Consider the following 23,478-nt stretch of genomic DNA (forward strand, 5'->3'; position numbering starts at 1 on the left):
TAAAACCAGCTGGGCAGCACACTGGGTTTGGACAGATCCCAGGGCACAGGGACCCCAGGATTGGGCTGCAACAGCCCAATGCCAAGCTCCCCATCCAACGGCAGATTTATAAGCCCTATGTTAATGAACTCTTTATAAACCCAAATTCATGGCAGAAGTGGTGTGTGCTGCGGCTCCTTTAACGTTGCAGGTTCCCCTGTGCATCCCCCCCCAAACTGATTGGTGGAGGGGCCCTGCTTGCAGCTTGCTCCTGATTGGCAGGGAAGTGAAAACCATTGTTTTAAACATGGCACTGTTTTTGCCTCATGCAACTGATTGGCTGAGGGGCCCCAGCAGCCCTGCTACTTGTTGCTGACTGGCGGGAAAGCAGAAATGGCACCATGTTTAAAACCACGTTTTTCACTTCCTTGCAGATTAGAAGTGAGCTGCAAGCAGGGCCCCTCCATCAATCAGCAGTGGGTGGGGGTGGGGGGGGAGAATGGGATTAAAGGAGCCTCAGCGCATGCCACTTCTACTGTGAATTTGGTAGGGCCCTACCTATGTGTCAACTGGGTGGCACACAGGATTTTTATTCATCCCCAGGCATGGAAACTCTAGGATCTGGCTGCAGCAGCTAATTCGCTGGTCCACCTGCACCAGGACCTATACAAGTATGAGTGCTTCCCAGCTGGGCAGCAAACAGGGCCTTGAAAGGCCCTGGCCACATGTTCAATTTGAAGAGTGACATAAAAGAACCATAAAGTAGTTAGACAAGGTTCTTTGGGTAAATGTGATATCTTTTATTAGACCAGCTAAATAACATCCCTCTATTGGAAAAAAAGTATCTATTAGACCAATTAAATAGTTGGAAAAAATTGTTCTTTGCAAGCTTGCGAGTTCAAACACCCTTCTTCAGTGTCTCCAGTGACTCTCCGGAATGCCTGAAGAAGGGTGTTTGTGCCTGAAAGCTTGCAAAGAATAATTTTTCCAACTGTTTGCATGGTCTAATAAAAGATATCACATTTACCCAAAGAACCTTATCTGCCTATGTCTTTAGACCAACACGGCTACAACCAACAACCCATTAAGTAGGTATATAGTATATGTGAAATAACTTTGTGGCTTGTTTACTCTATAATCATGCCTTAAATGTGGAACATGTGGCTGGGTTGCTATTAAAGGCATAATTAACCTGTTAATTGTGTCTTAAATGTAATGTGGAGAAGGGCTTTTTGACTCAATCTAGAACTGGTTGCATGTAGGTTGACTCATGCAGCCACTTGGAGACCTACTGGCTTTTGTCCAAGAGATCAGTGTAGGAGCTGCATCCATTGGAAGATTTAGGATTCTGAAAATGGGGTGTTGGTGTGGCACATCAACCCATAAAACACAACACATATTTTTCTGCAGTTGAAGAGAAACTAGAAACTGTATTAATATCCAAGGGAGCCAAAACAAATACAAGTATTGCAATGTTTACTAATATGCTAGATTTTATGTGAAGTTTAAAAAACACACAATACAGTAGACAAAAAATAGCCAAAATAGTGAAAAGATATTGTGGCATTAGTCCTATAGTCATTATAATGAAATGTACATCTTTAATTCTGATTAATAAAACAAAATCTATCCTTCTTGTGTTTCTTGACAGTGCCTCCAATACTTCACTGCCAGTCACCTGAGTTAATATTACCACACCTGAGTTAAGGTTTTTAGCTAGAGTGAAAAGCAGTCTGCAGGGCTGTGATATAAAAGAGAGACATCGCCAAGAATGGCTAACAGACAGAAAGACAGCAGAAGAAAGGATAGTTTGAAGAGAGGAATATAAAAACCATTAAAAAAGAGAGTCATAAGCACCTGTCAAGCGGAGAAAGATTAGAAGGAATCAGGGAGAGATTGAACCACCAAGTCAATTGTCTTCCTCAGTGCTGCCTGAATAGAAATGTCACTGCCCTTCCCAGAGTTGGTTTTAAATTTTGGGTGGATCAGAAATTAAAGGCGAGTGCAACTGCACCATTGTACCCCACTGGATCTGTGTTTCAAGTTATTTTAGGATCACCCATAAATTATTTGATGATGAATATTATAAAAACACCACTAATTGAAAGGGTGAGTTCTCTGAGTAAAGAGTTGTTAAGCCTCATTTTATGGCCAGATATTTTTTATTTAACTATGAAGAAACTATTTTCTTTTTGAAAACTAGACTGAATGTTGCTCCTCTTCAACGTTTAGAGCAAATTTAGTGCCAGAACTTCCATCAGAGGCATCTGCTTGAATTAGCAAACTTTTGGTAAATTTTAGATAAGCTAGTACAACCTTGATACACAAAGACATGTCACACTTTTGAAAATCAATTTAGATTAGTTTACCCGCTATAATTGTATGGTTATTATTATTTTTTTGTAAAGAGTTTAGATGGGACAGTCTCTTGCCTTAGGGTAGCATGATTGTTTTCTGTGATAGGTGTGCAATCACAGAACTTGGAGTACATTCATTTAATATAGCTTTTTATTAGACACTGTAAAAGCCTTCTATTTCACTAGTCTACCTGTAGCTAGACTAATAGTCTGCTCCTACCTTGTACCATATTTCCAGCAGAATATGGGCACTGAATATGGCTGAGATATATACAGTCAGAGATGAAAAACTCATACAAAGTCTTTACTAAACTAGAGTCATGTTACTAGTATGTATTATCAGTGGGGGGGAAAACATTTTCGAGAGTGGATAGTGGAAAATACAACCCAGCAATATGAATTAACTTTAAACCTAACAAAAAACAAATATTGGACATATGGAAAACACAAACACAGGTTGTCTTGCAGGTTGAGATTCCTGAGCTGTAAAATGTACTATTTTTGGACCAAATCTTGATCAGTTGCAGACTATGGTCCCAGTTCTGAACTGTGGCCAAACGAATCTCAGCTCAGCTTAGGGGTAGTGACCTAAGTTTTGTGTCTCCAGATTCTAGAGTGTCTCTTTGAGCCCAGCTGAATTTTAAAGCAGGCAATCATCCCAGCCCCAAGCATAAACTAGAACAATTCATTCTGGGCTGTAATGGTCTCCAAGGGACCATTTGAGTGACTGAGAACAGGCTGAGGGCAGAGGCATTCCAACCATACTCTTTCCTATGCGTGAAGAAATTAATTACACTTTTTCTCACAAACATCTATGTGAAGCCTCATGGTTTTAACTTTCTTCAGAAACTAAATAATGCTGTATTGGCATCAAGGGATCGATCACCCTGTGGCACACGTGCCTAAGGGCAGGCTCTGCGTGTGGCATGCAGCAGAAAGAGAAGGAAGCAAACTGCACAACTGCAGATAGGGCAGGGAACAGGAAGCCAAGCACCAGAAGTGGCAGGGAGCACAACACAAGGAGCAGCAAGCAAAGCAGCAGACTGGGAAGGAGAAGGGATCATAGTGGCTCTCAGGGAGGTTACTGGGCTTAATTTGTGGCACGCTTGCCAGAAAGGTTGGTCCCTACTGGTCTACATGTTTGTCTTAAGACCTTTGCTAATTAACTAAATCTAAATAACATCCCTCTGTTGCAAAAATAATATCTAGTTATGGTGCTTTAATAATTTTATTTATTTTTAAAAACATTTTGTCTCTCTTTCTTACTGGAATGTAGAAAGAACTATAGCTGTAAAGGAAAAAATACTGTTGTGTACCAGATTCAGTTGCGGTGCCTTTTATAGCCTGTGAGCTGGCTACCCGTAATACAGCCTATAAAATGTTCATTGGCAGCAATTCAGGTTCATTGTTTTTATAAGCTTTCTCAGATATATGGTGTCCAATTTTAAGCCATAAAACCAAGATTTCTTAGTGTACACACAGCTGAAGTACTCTTTCAGCATATTCTATCTATAACAAACATCTGCTAATGGGGTTCACAATACTATTTTAGATTTTCTGATAACCATATAAAAACTGAATTCTATATGTTATCTGTAAACATTCCAATAATTATTTACATTTATTAAAATGAATTTGTTCCAAAGATTAATCTGTTATTAAAACATAATATATATAGTGGTATTTACTAGTATGGTGTTTCTCCAGAACCGTTAGTAACAGTGAAAGATATGTATATCATGATACAGACCATTTTTAAGGCAACTTATTTTTAAGGGTAAGAATTCTAGGACAGACTCAATTTATATTCCACTTTAATTATATAATCTTTTAATTTTTCTTACTTACATTGGTCATCTGGGAAGGTATCAAAATTCCTATCTGGGTCACTATTGGGAAAGATTATTGGGAAAATTAAGAGGCTTGACTATTCCGGGCTCTGGAAGTGGTTTAGAAAATATTTCTCCTGGCTCCTCATTTTCTGATTCCATTCAGCGCCCTCTTTCCTTTTGTCTGTGCAGCAAAGGTTTTCCATGCAGGAATTATTACATGTCCAAGAAACATTATCAGCCAATCATATTCCAAGCTCAGAGTTCCACAGCTTCTTTTGAGAGCCAAATACAGCCTCATGAGAGCATGAGGAGTTGTTTTTTCTAGCTCTTGTAATGCACTTTCAGCACATTTTTTTTTCTTAAAAAAAATCCAAAACTTTTAAACATTTCTTTTGATTTCCACTTTGGAACAGTGAAAGTATATTCCAAATAGGTGAGTCTTTTGTAAGGTTATATTAGAAAGAAATCCTGGTGAATGTAGTTAATTGAAGTGAGGCCCATCACAATATGGCTAATTTTCATGTTTCTGATGTTCTGATTTATGATCCCATTCTGTTGCTGATCATTCTCTTTCCAGTGTGTAAAATGTTTCATCTCTCTTCCTCGCTCTGCATGACTTTCTGTAGTGCCCACTGTGTAGTATTTAAGCAATTTTTAGCATCAACAATAATATTAATAAAACAGTTATAATACAGCAGTAGAATGTTAATAGTCCTCTTTCAAGCATCGCAAACCATTTTATAAATATTAAGATGCAAAACATCCACATGTAGCAGCAAAGTTTAGCTGCTGCAATTTCTGTTCACGGATGGAAAAATGGAGATGCAGCACTGTTAAATCATTTTCCTAAGAATCAAGGTTGTAGACCAAGTCAGCAGGAGAATCAAGACTAGAAGTCTGGAACAGTATAGGCAGGACTGGTAGCAGTCGTCATTATCAGGGTTGGTTGACACTTCCCAAAGACCCTGTAAGCAGCTGCTAGGAACTTTGCCAAATAAAAATGTGTTTATCTAAATTTTATATGTTGGGTGTTTCAGCCAAAATGGGTCAGCCATATTTAAGAATGAAGGTAGGGGAAAATATACTGTTTTGACCCAAGCAATTCTTGAAACCTTATTTTCAAGTGTAGTAAGGTCCCCATGTTTTGGACTGGAGACTTGAAATCTAGCAGGGGGTAGTCTTGTTATCAGAGATGTACCTGTTAGAACGTAACAGCTCAAATCTTCAAAGGCTCCACCTCACTAAGCATGATCCCATTAGTTTATTTATAGTATAAAGCATTGTTACAGCAGGAAATTCCATTTGGCATTGGCTATTTGAAAAAAAAAATTTACTTTGTAAAGGCAATAAATATTATAGTGTGCTTACACTTTTATTTACTTGTAAGATGAGCTCCATTTGTTTCCATTGGGCTACATGGCTGATTACTGTTTATTACTGCAAAAAAGAGTTAAATAATCTAGCTCTTGTTTTCATGAACTACTATTTTAAAATAGACAATCCAGGCAATTACTGTTCAGTTGAACAAGTAAATGATATTTTAGTTGCATTAAAGCAGAAATTAATTAGGGGTTGACATGACTGCATTTCAGCTCTGTCACTAATCTGCTGTGTGGCATTAGGAAAATCATTAAACTCTCTGTGCTTCAGTTTTTCCATCTCCAAAACAGGAAGAATGACACTCACCTGCATGTGGAAAGAACTTTAAAATCCTCAAAGGAAAAAGCCCTGCAAGTGGGCAAATAACATCATAATTATTTAAATTCCCGGATATACAAAGGGCCACGTTCTGTAGTTGTTTCACTGTCACAATTTTCAGGGAGCTCTGTCAGTGGAATGCCTGTTGGATATATTTCTTAGGATGCCTCCATATTCCTCTGTGTTGAATATACCTTATCAGCGGGATCACTCACATAAGTCCTACTCATATAAATAACTGTTTACAGGATAAAGTAATTAATTTGGAATTCCACCTACACACTCCTCTCATGTCTTCCTATGGTACATCTATGGTAATTCTGTGCCACCTGTTAAAGCACAGTCTAACTGTGCTTCTGTTGGTTCAGTTCCAAACACTGACAGAGTTCAGTAAACCTAAAATAATTGTTAGTCCAACTCGCAATGAAATACTTCCTTTGACCTTAGGGGAGTTGGATTTGGCCCTTAACCTAGAGATAAATGAGACAAAGTTACTGTCTGATCTTCTGTCATCCTCTGCACACACTACCTTTCAACTTCAGTGAGTGAAGTGCTTAGAAAAACTGTAGAAATTGCTGTGGAAAGGAGAAAGGTTGAAATCTAAACTAATTTTCACCTCTTAAAAAGTTATAGAAGAAGGAATATATATGTATATCAATACCAGGAGCAACACCTATCTGTTTATAAGGGTCTGATCAACTCAAGTCAGACTCAATTCCTTCAATATGCTTTGAATCAGATCCTCATTGCTTTGTGTCTTTTAGTACAGTACATTTGTTTATACAGAACAACCCAATTAAAGCCTTCTCTGTGACTCACTGAAAAGTAAACATGCTTTTTAATGCCTTTATGGTTTCAGTGGATGCAATCTAATACCAGTAGAACTAAACAGGCAGTTACCTAAATCAGTAATGCACTAAGCGCGACTGCTATGTTAATGAAGGAATACCAGCTAAATATCATTAGCAAGAAAGGAATCCTTTGTAATAGCTCTGTGTAAAAGGAATGTCTGTTCAAAGATCATTTAACTTGAAGTATGAATTGATTTGTGGAATCTTGCTCTTTATTAGCTACATAATTTGAATACTGAAATTCTGACTTTCTTTTTTCATAGGTCCTTCTACTTTGCATTTAATCTACAGACAAGTAAATGCTTTGAGAGGCAATTAATTACCAAATTTACTTTATTATATATTATTGGCTATATGATTTTTATAAACAGAAGTATTCATCTTCATATTTCATGAAATTTAGTAAAACTTGAAAAAATTCGGGGAAAAAAGAAAACCTAAAGCATAATTCCTCAAAGATGCCCCAAATTTCTTTTCAGATAGGCTAACTTAAAAGGGGAATGATGACAGGTGATAGGTTTTCTTGCTAATTGTGGTCCAATTGCACAATATCTTAAATCCTAGACTGAAATTATTTTCTATTTTATTGCAGTCATAATACACAACTAATTACACAATGTGTCCAGTTACTTGCCCCTGTTTACTATATACAGTAAGAACAGGATTATCCAGAGCCATCAGATCCATGCTTTATACAGGGAACCACAGAATAACCTTTGGGTTAAATAATAAAGTGCACCTGAAATGTTAACATGTAGAAGGATTTTAAATCAACAAAAAGCTCTTCCTGTGCTTGCTAATTCAAGTGAAACATGATCCATTAAAAAAACCTAGAAAAATGTCAAGGTCATTGCCAATAGCTTTGATAAGCAATAAAAAGGGACACAAGAACAGGCTAATGGTATATGGACATTAAAAATTCAAAGGCGCTATTGATTTAAAGGTGCTATCTCAAAAGCTAAGTAGCATTAGCTATTGACCAAATGGTGGATCATATATTTCTGACAATGCATGCACCAACCTACTAACGTTTATCAGGCTTTCCCAGTTGCCTTGTAAATGTTACCCATTCTGTTTTGTATCTAAACCATTTACATATAGTTTTTAAAAATCTAATAAATAAAGATAATGGGCATTCCAACCTTTTCACAAATGCTTACAAACACCAGTTTGAACATCTATATTTAGAAAAAAACCCAGGAAAGGTAGTAAATAATGGAGATTATTTTAAAGACACCTTTTTATACTGTAGGCTCCTAAAGCAGGTTTTGCATCATGGCATAAATATCCCCTCACGGCAAGCTCATGTATCTTGACTGAACACTGGCAGTCTGTGCTGAGGGACAGACCTCAGGAAAAGGGGAATCCTCTCTCACAAGACACTATATGGGCCAGCCTTCAGGATGGTCTGTTAGTGTTGGTGTGGCCTGTCCTCTGCTGATGACTTTCCCTGCTCTCTTTGTCAGCTGGGCTGCCATTGACTCCACCCAGTTGCTGTTTCTGCTTGGGGACATTTAGGCTGTCCCTGCCTTCCACCGCCTCTTTGGGCTCTAGCCCAGCTACCTGCGAAGTCTCCCAGCCGTTCCTCCCTTGGAGTGCCAGCCGCAGACCTGACCCTCACCTTGGGGTCTTCTCAGGAAGTCCCCAATGGCACAAAAAAAAAAAAAAAGAAACAAGAAATTAACAGAAAACCAGTGAGGGTAGGGCTGTAACTCATCCTCACTCACTGTCCTGGAGCCGGTGGTCCCAGCTGTTCCCCGACGTGGTCCAGGCTCTGCTCTTCGCTCATGGACCTCTCCAGTGGGTCTGCCTCCAGGTCCCTCGTCGGTCACTGGCGTTGCCTGCATCCAGCGTGGGAAGCACCTCCATCCTCCGCTCCCTGCAGTGCTTCCCCTAGCATTCTTCCTGGTGCCAGCTTTTATCCCATCCAGGGGGCGTCCCAGGGTGATGTCACTTGCCCATGCCAGCTCCAGCCTGAAATAAGCACAGCTCATGAACCGCGTGGACACTTCATGCCGGCATGGCTCGTCCTCCTCTCCCTGGCCTGAAGTCAGTAAGTTTGCCTTGGTTTCAGGGCTTTTCTTGTAGGGGCGGGCTGTCCCCGTCCTACCATGGGAGGAGTCTCTTGTTTCCCGGTGACTGTCTCCCTGGGACACTATTAAAGAGTTAATGCTCTGGCCTTTTTATGGGCCTGTTCTTGCCCTGCTCCTAAACAGGTCTCAAGCACATTGTAGTTGGTCTTTGCACGATACAAGGTGCACATCTTTCACTTCGTCCTCCAAAACCATGTCACCAGCCTGAACCATAGAATTTCACCCACTATGTTTTTACATAAGCAGAAGCCAGAGATTTATCCCTAGATTTTTCAACTCCAGATGCTACTTTACTACAGTATGGATCACTCTAAAGTGCAACTATTTAACAGATGATGCCACTGAATACTTGTCCTTCAACAATCTTCTGCTTCCTCTCTAGATAATTACAGTTAGGAAAATGATACATGCTGCATCTGGGCTAGACTAAGCCATAATACTCTTCCTGCTTCCTCAGGAGAAATAAGTATTTTGCCCTCTTCTGGGCTGCAATTTACCCTTTCCACAACACTTGGCCAGCTTGTCATACACCTTCTTCCTGCCCACTTGTTCATTGGTGGTGTTATTGTGTGAATAATTCTTAGCTGCTCCCTTATGAATAGAGACAGAATCAGAACAGCCTTCACTTAGTCAAGTAGAGGAATAGTTGGGAGGGAAAGAGAGGGCTGAGGTGAAGGGGACTTACTCTCCTGCACAAAGAAGAACAAGATACAAAATCTAGTCCTCCAAGCTTATACCTTAGGAAAAGAATGCACCAACAGAAAGCATGGATTAAATAAACTTATCTGAAAGGGTGTCCCTGAAAAGTTTTGATCTCATTTGCCACTGTGTAAATCTGAAGTAATATTACCTACTTCAGCAGAACTATTACAAAATGACATCAAAGTGAGATAGGAAATTGGTCCAGTTGTTCAACAAGTCACTATTGCACTATTGCATCTGATGGAAAGAGCACACGGCCAAATCTGACCAGTCGTGAAGCTTCCTCATATGCATTGATGAAGTCTACGTAACATGAGAGGTCTACAGGCCGACTAGGGTAGAGGCCTCTATTGGATCTGGTTCTCACCAAAGGGGATGATCTGGTGAATGTTCTGAGGGTCCAGGGGAAGCTTGGTGACAGTGACCATGAACTGATCACTTTCTCTGTCCAATACAGGGTAGACAAGTGTCTCAGTAAAACAGATATCCTCAACTGTGGGAAGTCCAACTTTCAAAAACTCAGTCAACAAGGCACTCAGAGACCGTGGCCCTTTAGAAAGGGAACCCCATGAGGAATGGTTGTTCCTTAAGATCGTAATGCTTGAAGTACAAGGAAAGTCCATCCCATCCCGAAGGAAGTGTAGTCAATGGGCTGGGGTGCTCCCTTGGGTCAATAGGGAACTTTTGGACCTCCTCAAGCTAAAAAGAGAAGCCTATGCCAGATGGAAAATGGGAGTCATCACCAAGGAGGACTACACAGCACTAGCCTGCACCTGTAGAAGTGAACCAGAAAAACCAAGGCAGATACCAAACTCAGGCTAGCCACGGGAATCAAGGACAACAAAAAGTCCTTCTTCAGATATGTGGGAAGTCAGAGGAAGAACAAGGGCAACATTGGACCCCTGCTAAATCAAATGAGGTAGCTGATGACTGATGCTCAGGAAAAGGTGAATCTCCTAAACGATTACTTTGCGTTGGTCTTCCACCCGTCCAAAGGGTCACCCTGTCAAATAGGATGCAAAGCACCCATGGGGCGGGAGATGAGCCCACTACTGACATAGATCAAGTGAGGGAACACCTCAAAAGACACGACATCCACAAGTCTGCAGACCCGGGCAGTATGCACTCAAGAGTCCTGAAGGAGCTGGCGGACATCATAGCATGCCCTATGGTGGAAATATTTGAGAACTCCTGGTGCTCAGGAGAGGTAGCAGAGGATTGGAAAAGAGCCATTGTGATCCCAATCTTCAATAAAGGAAGGAAGGAAGACCCAGGGAATTACAGACCAATCAGTCTGACATCCATCCCTGGAAAGATCCTGGAGAAAATGATCAAAGGTTCCAACAGTAGCAGGCTAAAGGAAGGCAACTTTTTGAGTACCAGCCAACATGGCTTTGTTGCTGGAAAGTCTTCTCTGACCTATCTCGTCTCCTTCTATGGCCAGGTGATGCATTGCCTGGACAAGGGAGACGAAATTGATGTCATATATCTGGATTTCAAGAAGTCCTTTGACTTGGTCTCCTATAATGTCCTCATGGCTAAGCTGGAAAACTGCAGCCTTGACCATCTCATGGTCCAATGGCTGGGGAACTGGCTCTGGGGTTGGACCCAAAGAGTACTGGTTGATGGGAGCAAAGCAAGATGGTGTGAGGTAATTAGCGGTGTCCCTCAGGGCTCAGTACTCAGGTCAGTACTCTTCAACATTTTCCTTAAGTATTCAGGCATCACATGTGGACTGGCAAAGTTCATGGATGATACTAAACTATGGGGGAAGGCAGTCACACTAGAGAACAGGTTGGGGATACAGGTTGACCTGGCCAGGCTCACAAGGTAGGCAAACCAAAACCTGATGGCATTTAATGCAGAGAAATACAGGGTGCTCCACCTTGAGAGGAAAAAACAGCAGCATACTTATAGGCTTGGCAGTGCTAGGCTTGCTAGCACCATGACTGAAAGAGACTTGGGGGTCTTTATTGACCACAAGATGAACATGAGCCACAAATGCGATGCTGTGGCTGGCAAAGCAAACCAAACTCTGGCATGCATCCACTGGGGCATCTCAAACAAAACCAGGGACATCATCCTCCCACTCTACTTGGCATTAGTGAGGCCACAGATGGAATACTGCATCCAGTTTTGGGCCCCCCACTTCAGGAGGGACATGGATAAGCTTGAGAGAGTCCAGAGGAGAGCCACCTGTATGATCAAAGGCTAAGAGAGCAAGCCTTATGAGGAGAGGCTAAGGGACATGGGACTCTTCGGCCTGAAGAAGAAAAGGCTCAGGGGGGACTTAGTGGCAGCCTATAAGCACATAAGGGGAATGCACCAGGATCTGGGAGAACAATTGTTCACCAGGACTCCCCAAAGGATAACAAGGTCTAACGGCCACAAACTTCTGGAAGGCCGACATAGACTGGACATAAGGAAAAACTTCTTTACAGTCTGAGTGTCCAGGGTCTGGAACAGACTCCCTCCCTACTCTGGACTTATTCAAATGGCATTTGGATGCTTATCTTATGGGGGTCATTTGACCCCAGCAGGCTTCCTGCCTATGGCAGGGGGGCTGGACTAGATGATCTTGCAAGGTCCCTTCCAGCCCCTAATGTCAGTGAATCTATGAATCTATGTAAAGCTGATCTCTTCAGCCAAAAAAGCAACAGATTTCATCTGTCTCAGAATGAAAGACTATGCAGATTATGGGCACTATAATCTTTGGGATAGCCTAATTATGTGATTACATAATTTTATAATTAACGTAGAGATCTTTTTCTGATGATCGATTTTCAAACATTAAAAAAAGCAATGTTTATGTTGTCAAGAATGCAGACAGTATTTTAATGTTCACTGTATGATTTATGGGATCTTTGGTAACTGCATAAATGTAATTCAAAAGGGTTCAATTATATTATATATTTATGACCTCAATTAGAAAATATCTGTGATGCTCACTGATAACTGCAATAACTCCAGTAATACTGGGGCTATGATTACTTGAAATGTATGGTACTATAAAAATGGACCATAATGACATTTGGATGTAGTTTGAAGCCAACTAGCATCTCCTTTTTCTTAGTTGTGTAGCTTTACCTTAAAGGTCATTCTAGATACATGTTATATTTTGGTGTATGGTAGTGTTTCAAGATTCACTAAATACCTGTACAACTAGAACTGGATTAAAAGTAGAGTTTTAGTTCATGGAGAATTTCATTTTTTAAAAACTAGGATTTTGAGTCAATTCAGAGCAAAAACAGGTTCTCAGGTTCCCAGCTCCAAGGGCCTCTGGAATGTCTGTCTGCCCCAGAGCTGTAGACTCTGCAATGTCAAGAACACAGCCCTGGGCTGGGCTATCTGAAAGGTCTGTCCTAGTGCTGTAATCCTGACAGAGGGGATATTCCAAGGCAGGAGACCAGATACTTTCAGGGTCCATGGCCCTGAGGCAATCATTTGGGCTGACTGCTGTAGAGCCATGCAAGGTTCATGTCTCTTGGACAGATCTGCCAAGGGACTTTCTGAGAGCTGGGGATCCCAGGATTCCCATGTTTGTGTCCTGGGGCAGACCTGCCAGGGAAGTGCCTCAGGGTCCACACATCAGGAACTCCTGGGGTTCCCAGTGGATCTTGGTAGGCCAGTCACACAGTACCACAGAGCTGGAAACTCTAGGGTCTGCAGCTCTGGGACAGCCATATTAAAAATATTCCTGCAGGGCCAGATAACCAGAGAGGGGAAGATCTGCCAGGAATCCAGGAAGGATTTCCTCAGATTCCAAGAAAATTCATCAAACACACAATATTTCAAATCAAACATTTTGGGTTCAACAAATCAGTGTTTCCTAGCAAAAAAAGTTTAATCAGAAAATTTCTGATCAGCCTTACATACAGTGTCTTCCAGACTATTGTCTTCTGGGATGAATGTTAACTGAAATGCTTTGTGCTAAGCAATCTGGAAACCATTTAATATATTTTCCAATCATGTACACATGTCTGTAAAAGTGTCATGCATCCCAATTGTTCTTGACAATTAGAGTAGAAACACTGTAAAAGTGTATTTCTATCAAGTTAAATACTCCTTGCATAACTGGGATTAATAATAAAATAATGAATTTTGCTTCTTATTATGGAAATGCAAATATTATACAGAGGCTAGCTGTGAAGGGAGCAGTCCCTTCCATGAAAGTACCCTCCATAACTAAGCCCACACTCTAATTACTATAATTGGCTTTGCTAAAATGGCAAAGGAATAAGCCAAACTTGGAGTCAAGAAATATTTTTCCTCTAGATCAGACTGTAAAAGTTTTGCCTTCCTCCATAGCATAGGGCATGGTCCTTTTGCTAAGAACTTCTGAGCATATATTATCAACTATGCTATTTTCTTGTCATTAAACTGCCAGGACATTGGCAGTGCCCTCATCTCCCCTACTTTTCCTTATGGCACTTTTGAAAGCATTCTTGGTGTTTCAGTTTGGTGACCATATGTCCCATTTTAGCTGGGACAGTCCTGGATTTCAGAGGCCAGTCCCAAACAACTGTTGGGAATTATAATGGGTGTCCTGGAAATGCAGGGTCACAGGGTGCAGTCCAGCTACAGAACCCAGGGAATTAACGCTGCTCACCTCCCTCCAACCCAGACCTCTCTACCCCTAAAATCAGGGTTTTATCATCCTTGCATGGTGACTAAGTTCAGTGGTACAAGAAAAGTGGGGGAGTGAGTGGCATCAATGTTGAATCCCTGAGTTCTGGAGCCATGCCAAAACAATGGCTGTGGCAGCCATGGGCTTTAACACTGCTACTCACACAGGCCATCCAGCTCATGGGAAGCCCTTTGGTCCAGATGTGGCCGGTGAGAAGCCGCATGGTCTGGATCCAGGCCAGAGGGCCCAACAGGTTTGATACTCCTGCACCAAGCAAGAGCTTTTCTTTCTTATGTAAATTTTGCAAGCTGTTGGCATTCAGAGAGATGCAGGGCTATAGGTTTGAATGGCTTTGCCATTCAGCAAGCTTACTAGGAATGCATTGCTTTGAATGGATTTCTTGAAGCATTTATAATTCAGTTTTGATTACAAGATAAATTAGGGGAGTGGAGAGTTTTGCATTTTCTTTGTTTTGTGGATGAAATTCATATGTATACAAACAATGAGTAAAAGGTCAATGCAGCATTTAAAAAAGATGCAAGTATTATGTAACAAGCACACAGATTTGTACTAGTTGGGGATGCATTTAATACCTTATGAAAGGGTCACAGCCTTTCACAAAGTTCTTATATGCCTATATCTCAGAATGATGTGCATTTAAACTACCAGTAAATGAAGATGAAAAGGCACTGGAGACTACATTGAAGAAAATCCGGTGGAGGCAGTCCCTCATGGTCAAGGATGATCACTCCCACGGTTCAAGTGAAGGGTTGTAAATGAGTCCATTGATGGCTAAGAAGGCTGATCCTAGAGCCACAGATTCTCTAACAAATGCCACAAGTGGTGGTTAAAGGGAGGGTTGGACCATGGATGTCTTGGCCTTGTTTCCTTTCCTTCCATTTCTGTCATTTTTCTGCCTCCAGAGCAAGATGGTTTTCCTCAAAGTAAGATACACCTTCTCACACAAAGTGCTTCCATGTCCTGGACTAGTTTTTCCCAATTTGTGGTGTCAGTGCTATGCTTCTTAATGTTCATCTTGAGTCTGTCCTTGAAGCGTTTTCTTTGTTTCCCCATATGTCCTTTGTCCTTGGCTGAATTGGGGGTATAGCAGTTGTTTTACATCAGGCATCAGGCATGCGCACACAACACCCTAATCACTGAAACTGATGTTGAATAATCAATGCTTCCATACTGGTGGTATTAGCATTGGTGAGGATATTGGCATTTGTGTAATGATCCTTCCACTTTATGCTAATGATCTTCCAGAGGTAGTGCTGCTGATGGTGTTTCAGGCTTTTTTGGGTAGTCTCTGTAGGTCAACCCAGCATCACAGCTGTAGAGAAGAGTTGGGATTACTGCAGCCTTAGATAGTAGGAGTTTTATTTACGTCCTGATGTTGTGATCATTGAACACATGATGATTCAGACTTCTGAAGGCAGAGCTGGCACATTGGATCCTATACTGGATTTCCTCAGTGCTGGCCTTCTTTAAGAGATGAGTGCTGAGGTATGCAAAGTGTTCAACATTCTCTAGGTCCTGTCCGTCAATGAGGCTCTTTCCCAGGGGAGTTGATTGGCCTGTGGCGGGCTGGTGAAGCACCTTTGTTTTTATGCTGTTAAGAGTCGGTCCTAAGCACTGGTATGCTTGAGAGAAGCAGTTAAGTGCCATTTTGTAGCTCCTCCTCCGTATGTGCAGTGACAGCACAATCATCGGCATACTGCATTTCCACAATTGAGGCTGAAGTAACTTTGGTTTTGGCATGGAGATGGGAGAGGTTGAAAAGGTTCCCATCCATCCTGTACTTGATGTCAATGCCATGTGGCCGACAGTCATGGATGAGCATCTTGATGACTGCAAGAAACATGGAAAACAAAATTGGTGCAGTCATGCATCCCTGCTTGATGCCAGTTCAAATGGCAAAGGGCTCCATAGCGGAGCCAGTGCTTAAGGTGAAGGCAGTTATCTGGCCATGAAGGCATCTTAGGATGGTGATAAATTTCCCTGGGTAACTCAACTTCAATAAGATCTTCCATAGAGCCTCACAGTTAACGAAGTTGAAGACTTTAGTCCAATCAATAAAGGCCATATGCAGTTCCTGGCATTGTTCTTGGCATTTCTCCTGCATCTGCTGGGCTGCAAAAATCATGTTCATGGTGTCTCTTGATGGTCTGAAGCTGCACTGAGACTTGGCAAGAGAGAGCAGTCGCTTCAGCAGAATTTGAGTGAGAATCTTCCCAGCGATGGAGAAGAGGGCGATATCTCGATAGTTTCCATAGTCAGGCTAATCTCTCTTTTTAAGAATGGTGACAACATTGGCATTCTTAAGGTCATTGGGAATTTCCTCAGTGTTCCAGATTTGGAGAAACAGCATGTGGAGATTGTTGGTCATAATTTTCCCACCAACTTTGAAGACCTCAGCTGGTATGCAATCAGGGCCAGGTGCTTTGTTTTTCTTCATCTGTCTTATTGCCTGGTGGACTTCTTTAGAAGTTGGTAGATTGGTGAATGTTTCCCTTACTGGATGCTGTGGGATGGATTTGATGGTTTCATCAGTCACTGTCAATTCTCAGTTCAGGAGCTTTTGGTATTGCTTCTTCCAGCAGTTTTGAAGGACTCATTGTCTTTGATGAGTGTAATGCCATCTTCAAATCTAAGCGGAGTGAGTCCAGAAGAGCTTGATCTGTACACAGCTTTGATTTCACCAAAGAAGCTCCACATGTCATGATTGTCAACAAATTGTTGGATTTCTTTGCCTTCTCTTCCCACCGTTTATTTTTGATATCCTGAATCTTCCTCTGGGCTTCAGCTTTAATCCATCAAAAAGTTCCCTGCTTTTGATTGGACATAGGATGGCTTTTTTTCTGATTAAGAAGGGCTTTGATCTCAGCTTTCTTTTCATCAAACCAGTCCTGATGGCATCAGGTGATATAGCCAATTGATTCTGTGCAAACCTCATAGATGGTCTCCTTTAGAGCTTGCCAATCTTCCTCAATGCAAGTGTTATAATTTTCAAGCTCTAAGATTGATGAGTTTCTTGCCCTGATGTGTTTGGAGGGCTTCACAATGTCTAAGGATCTGAAGGTATTTTGTACTGATCTTGATTTTGTTTTTGGACTGATTTGGGTGGCTTTTGATGTTTCAACACAACCTTGATGGACACGATTGATCTCACTAACTGACGATTGGTTCAGCAGTCATCAGCTCCTCTCATAACATGTGTGATATGAACGTCTTTTAGATCACACACTCTCATGATGATGTAGTCAAGGAGGTGTCATTGTTTCAAGTGAAGGTGTTGCCATATTGTTTTGTACCTGTCACATTGTCTGAAGATAGCATTAGTAATGACAAGGTCATGCTCTTACTGAGTAAGAGAATGCCACTGGAATTGGGCTTCCTTCCCAAAGGTGCCCCTCCACATGGTAAAGTCCTGGCCAACTCTCTGATTGACATCTCCAAGGAGGTTGATCTTATCCTCTTTCAGGATGAAAGTCAGGGTTTCATCAAGGTCATCATAAAACTGTTCTTTCTTTTCTTCCTTAGCATCGGGTGGTGGGGCATATGCACTGATTATGATAGCAAGTGAATTCTTGGTCAGTTGGATGCAGAGATTCATGAGGTGCTCATTAATGCCAACGGGGAATTTGGTCCTTTGGCTGACAATCTAGTTCTTAATGGTGCAGTCAACACCATGTATTCACCTGTCATTTACAGGTTTCCCTTTCCAGAAAAATGTATAGCCACTCCCTTCCTCCCTCAGATGATCTTTGTCTGTACATCTGGTCTTGCGATGTGAGCTGCGATATCAGTGTTGTACTGCAAGAATTCTTTGGAGAAAATAGGTATTCTACATTCAGGTCTGTCACTATTTAGGTTATCCAATAGAGTTCATATATTCCAGGATGTTAAGGACATTTTTGTGTTTCAACCACAATTTGGGTGATTCCCCTGGAAGCAGTCATCTAGTTGGGTAAGGTAAGGTGGGACAGCCTACTTTTGGGGCACCTTTTCTAGTCTCCTCCATATTAGGCCTGTGTGAAGCAGCTAGCATTTGCTTCAGATTCGGCTGATTTGGGGGACAGTAATTCGATTCGGTGATTTCAATCACTGCCCTGATTCAATTTGGCCAAATCTGATTCAGAGATTCGGCTGCTGCCAAATCTCTGAATCTCCAAATCAGCCAGGCCAGGCCTATCCCCCACCTCTCTCCCAGCATGGCAATGGCCACCCCGCCTGCCCTAGCTCCCAGCACTTGGGGAAAAAAAATCCCCAGCTCAGCAGGTGCTGCCAGGCAGGAGGCAATCCCTGCAGTCCTCCACTGCCCCACGCTGTGTGGGGGGCTCTGCATGAGCCCCTGACCCCCCCCACTCCTGCAGCCCCCTTATGGTTGCCCCACATGGGCCAGCTCCGGCCCTTTAAGAAAAAAAACCCTGAAGAAACCCCGGGACTCACTGCTGCTGCTGGCAGGGGGTGATCCCTGCTGCCCCGTGCCATGTGGGGGGCTCTGCAGGAGCCCCTGAAGCCCCGAGGCTGCACCAGGAGTGGTGAGTCCCAGGACTTCTCTCCGTTTTTTTTTTCTTTAAGGGCCAGAGTCCTGGCAGGCGGGGCAGCCGTGGGGGGACTGGGGAGAGTGGGGGTGTTGAGGGGGATCATGCAAACCCCCCCATGTAGCGTGGGGCAGTGGGGGGCAGTGGGGATCCCTCCCCGCCTGGCGGCACCGGGGCATTTTTTCAAAGCACCGGGAGCTGGGGTAGGCAGGGCAGCCATGGGGGGCTGGGGGAGCAGGCAGGGGTCGGGTGGCCGGGGTAGTGGGGGCATCAGGGGGGCTGGCAGGGGTCCCCCCCATGGTCCCCTCCCCCAGCCCCCCTTCTCTGCCCCTAGTATTTACCAGCTTGGAGTGGCTGCAGCTCCCTGCTGCAGCCACCAGGGACTGCCCAAATCATCAAAGCTCTCTGAATCTTTGCCGAAGATTCAGAGAGCTTTGAAACAATTCGGACCTTTAAATTGGTCCCCTGATTTGATTCAGATTCAGCGATTAGGCCACCGAATTGGGCCGAATCTCCTCTGAATTGAATCACCACCCAAAGCTTTGCATAGGCTTACTCCCTATGACGGGTGATCAGAGGGGGTTCCTAAAAAGGACTGATTAGTCCCGTTCTAAGGGTGAAGTGACCAATATGCAACCACCATCTGCATGCAGATCCATGACTAGGGACTCCCAGCAATCATTTCATCTGTTCCCATTGCCACTCATCCATCATCACAGGACTTTGTGGAGATTATGGGTATTAGCGATTGGTTATTGTGGTAGATGTTGGATCCAGTGGGAGAAGCCTGCACATGACTTGTTTTATGTGAGAAGGCCTTTATGCATAGGCAACCACACGGATCTTGGGAAGGGAAACCTGTGTCCAGTGGCAAGGAGTTCCAAGATGACAGGGATTACTCTTCCACTGTAGCCTTCATCTGCCTTTGCAGGCACTGAGAAGTATGACCTTTTCATCCGCCTGCTCCACTGTTGAGGTCTTTATGTTATGTTGGACTGCTTTTCATGATACTTTACCTTTGACCTTACCACCATACGTGATCCTATCAGGAGTACAGTACTCTGAACACTGTTACAGGTCATTGGTATGTATAAGCCTCTCTACCCCATCAAGGTAGCAATTTATGGAGAGGACTATAGGAAATAATTCTGTATTGGCCATCTTTTTTTATTTTTTTAGTCTAAGTTTATATTGTGCCTTGAGTGAGATTTAGACTGATAAAACTCTAGATTTCTATGTAGCGTTTTGAGATTTTTCTATTTACAGTCTCTAACTCTAAAATAATTTTGCTCTTTTTTAATCATTGTTTTTCAGTGTTTGCCCTGAGATAACAAGACCACAGAAAACTAACAAATTCCAAGCTGCCAAGACAGTGATGCAATAAACCAGCCTTCTACTGCCCCACCTTTGCTTTGCCACTTTCTTACTTGCACAGCTTAGGCTCAGAGGGTGTTGTACTGCAGGTAAATGATTACAGACCTCTTTAGGAACAAGAGGTGAAAGTACTTCAAGAAAAAGTGAAAATACTTCAAGTGCCTTGATATGATTCTGCTGTTATTTCTTCTCCTTCCACTCTTAACTTCTAAAACATATGCTTTAGTGGGGGCCAATCTTTGTGGACACAAGTTAGCCCTGCACCCTCCCAAGTGCCACTCTGATCCCCTTTCCCTGCCTGGATTATTACTCTGCTTTCTGCTTCCATCCCTGTGCCCCTTGCCCAATTTGCTAATTTGCTTTCTGAGTTATCTTCCACTGTACTGCCTTCCCTTCCCTAATCTCCCATGTGCCACACAGGCAGAGGCTTTCCATGTCACTTTTGGCACTCAAGGCACAATTTGGACACCCCTGCTTTAGTCAGTCCCTATTCAGGAATCCTTTTATGTTAGCTCTTGCTTTCACTGCCATACCTAGCTACTTTGCTTGTGATTATATTTGTATGGATACAATTACTTTATTTTGGATTCATTTGCATATATGTATTTTCAAATGTAAGGTTACCTATGGCATAATAGCACTATGTATTCATACTAAAGAAAAACTTACAGTGCAGTTTTAGACATTTTTAAAAAAGTGATATGTGTAGTATAATGCTCACAGGTCAAATCGTCAAGTCATTCAGCAAGAACCTGCCTACAGGCCAGGAGATGTTGCAAACATCACTTCGATTTTTCTTATAGATCATTCTTTCAGGGTGGAAGAGGATTTAACTCTGGACCAGTCAGATGATACAAGAGTTCTCTTCTCAACACATCAGTAGTGATGGGCCATGACACTTCAGAAGCCTAGTAATGAATTTGACAGTCTGCACATCCCTCGTAGCAAACTAATTCACCCAAGGGATGTGTTTCTATTGTGTTCCTTCCAATGCTTGCCACAGACTCTCTATCTAAGGAGCAAAGGAACTGTTAGTCATACTGCAAAAAAGGGAAACTCCGGTACAATCAAGGTCAGTATATATTACACAAAGAAAATACTTAATGTCCCTTTTCATCACACCATTTTTTTTAATGAAAACATTGTATTATTGAATGACCAAAAAAGTTTTGCAGAAAAGAGTCTGTTTTGCTTAATTTTTTTAAATAATTTGTGTTGGGAAATTGAAAATGTGAAAAAATTGGCCAAAAATTGAAATATTATCAGCTTTCACGTAGTTTGGCTGAAAAATGTTTTTTTTTATCTTGTGGAATTTTTTTTGGACAATATGAAAGTTTCCATTACCAATAACCATGAAAACAATGTCTTTTATATTTTTGTCTGATTTTTTTACATGGAAGAAACTTATTTTGTGTCTGGACTCAATGACGTCAAAACTGCAGAGCAACATAGGTGTGGGAGAGGCTTCTGTGGGTCAGAAAAGGAATTATTTTGGGTTAGAGGAGATTATCTTTCTACATGGTCCTGTTTCTAAAAAACAAGAGACTTTTTCCTTTGATTAATTGGTTTGAGTCATCCATGGGATTGCTCCGAGGATATAATGTAGCCTATAGTTATTTAGTTAATCATTGATCATCTTCCTATGCAGCAGTTTCGCATCATATGATTATGTAAATAGATTAAACTAGTAACATATGGAAGAATGTAATGAGTAAATATTTAGCTACTTGTATTTTAATGCCATTTGTATCGTGAAGAGCAAATAACGCTAGGTGCAAACTGCCAGATCCTTACTAAAGAAAAGAAGTAGTGATACCATTAAAATACATTGATTTATTGAACAATAGAGTAAATATGGATTTTCATACTGTGATTTTGCTTAGCAAATGATGAGTGGCCCATTAGTAAATATTTTAAATACTATATTTTTTTACCAGCTGACTGATGGATGTTGGAAATAATTTATTTAAGAATTCCTGTAGAAAAGACTAGCAGTAGGATTTTAAATGAAATTCAGGATGTTACAACTTAATTTGATTTTTTAAAAATGACCCTGCAATTATTTGTATTTGATTTATAATTAATATTAGTTTCAGGGAAACTTTACATTAATACACTGTCCATCAGAGGTTGTTGCTTATATGGAAATCATGTGTTCTACGATTTATAATGTTTTGTGCTGTTATCATAACAACAAAAAGTTTTGCAATGATATCATTTCATAATTTATAGTGAAAAATGCAGCCATCAAGTCCACATTTTTTGAGGATCCTCCTGAGAAACAGAAAAGCTAAGCAGTTGATTTTAACACCTGCAGCGAACAATATCCTTGGAATCATGAGTACGTCATTATGTAATCAGCATGAGCAAGACACAGAGGCGAAACTGGGAACACCCAAACAGGCTGCAAACAGTCAGATGAAGGGGACACAGAGTGCTGGTATGGATGTGTTACAAAGTGTACAAAGTTACTTACAATCAAAAGATAAAAATATTATGCCTTTTAAGCTCTTTCCTCTTCCAATAGAGTGGAATACAACTTTAGCTATACTACTGCACAAAGATGGAAACACATGTTCCAGTCTTCTCCTGGAATGGTTTAAGGCTCTTTTTTGAATACTGTTCGTGGATTATTCATAATTTGCTCTTCATCATTCTTGATTTGCACTTCATCATTCATTATTCTCCTGTTTCAAAGATTTCAATCATTTGGACAGAGAATTGGAAAAATCTTAGGAGAATTAAGTCACGAATTACATACCCCAAATAATGAATGGCCAGGTCTCAAACTGATTATTTTCTGAAAGCCCATGTGTTGATATTCATTTACGTAAGTTATTTGGAAGATACTTAAGAATTACAGATGTTTGTAGTAATCAGAATTGATGATAAATATAAAGAAGACTTCTTTACAACAAAAATTGATCTGGCTCTAATAACAATAACAACTAGCATCAAGAATTGGAAAAATATAAGTAGGCTTGGGATGTGACATCTAGCTCAAGTTATTCCACTCAAGCTAGTCCATGTGCATGTCTACACAAGACATGTACTGTGGAGTTGCCTAATTAGCTCTGCAGTAAGTGTCTTGGCATCTACATATGCAGCCCTATTGGGCTGTAGGAAACTAATACAATTCCACAGCAGATTAGTACTTGTAAATACAAGTCCTATCCTGTGACAGAATTTTTTCTTGTGCAGCAACTCATGTGTAGATGCTGACCCAGTTGCTGGGGCATGAGGGTGCTTTAGTGCAAGGGCTGCCTGCCGGCTAGCTCAACACTATAGCACCCTTGTGCCCCAGCCAGTCCCTCCACAGCACATTGAGCTGGGTTGGAGCAGTCCTGGGCTGGTAGACTGACCCCCCACTCTCCGATTCCTCGCCAGGTGGGGCTGCTCCAACCCGGCTCATGGTGCT

General features: G+C 41.7%; 1 long non-coding RNA gene across 1 annotated transcript in view; it reads left to right on the forward strand.

Moving 5' to 3' along the window:
- The window catches only part of LOC109284992 (uncharacterized), a 60,487-nt gene extending 37,453 nt beyond the window's left edge, over positions 1–23,034 (forward strand). Inside the window, exons 4-6 of the long non-coding RNA XR_002092654.2 lie at positions 20,001–20,149; positions 20,864–21,132; positions 22,293–23,034. This is a non-coding gene — a long non-coding RNA (uncharacterized LOC109284992). The remainder of the gene's footprint in view (positions 1–20,000; positions 20,150–20,863; positions 21,133–22,292) is intronic.
- Positions 23,035–23,478: the final 444 nt, after the last annotated feature.

This window comes from Alligator mississippiensis, chromosome 1 (assembly GCF_030867095.1).
Source record: "Alligator mississippiensis isolate rAllMis1 chromosome 1, rAllMis1, whole genome shotgun sequence".
NCBI classification, from domain to species: Eukaryota; Metazoa; Chordata; order Crocodylia; family Alligatoridae; genus Alligator; species Alligator mississippiensis.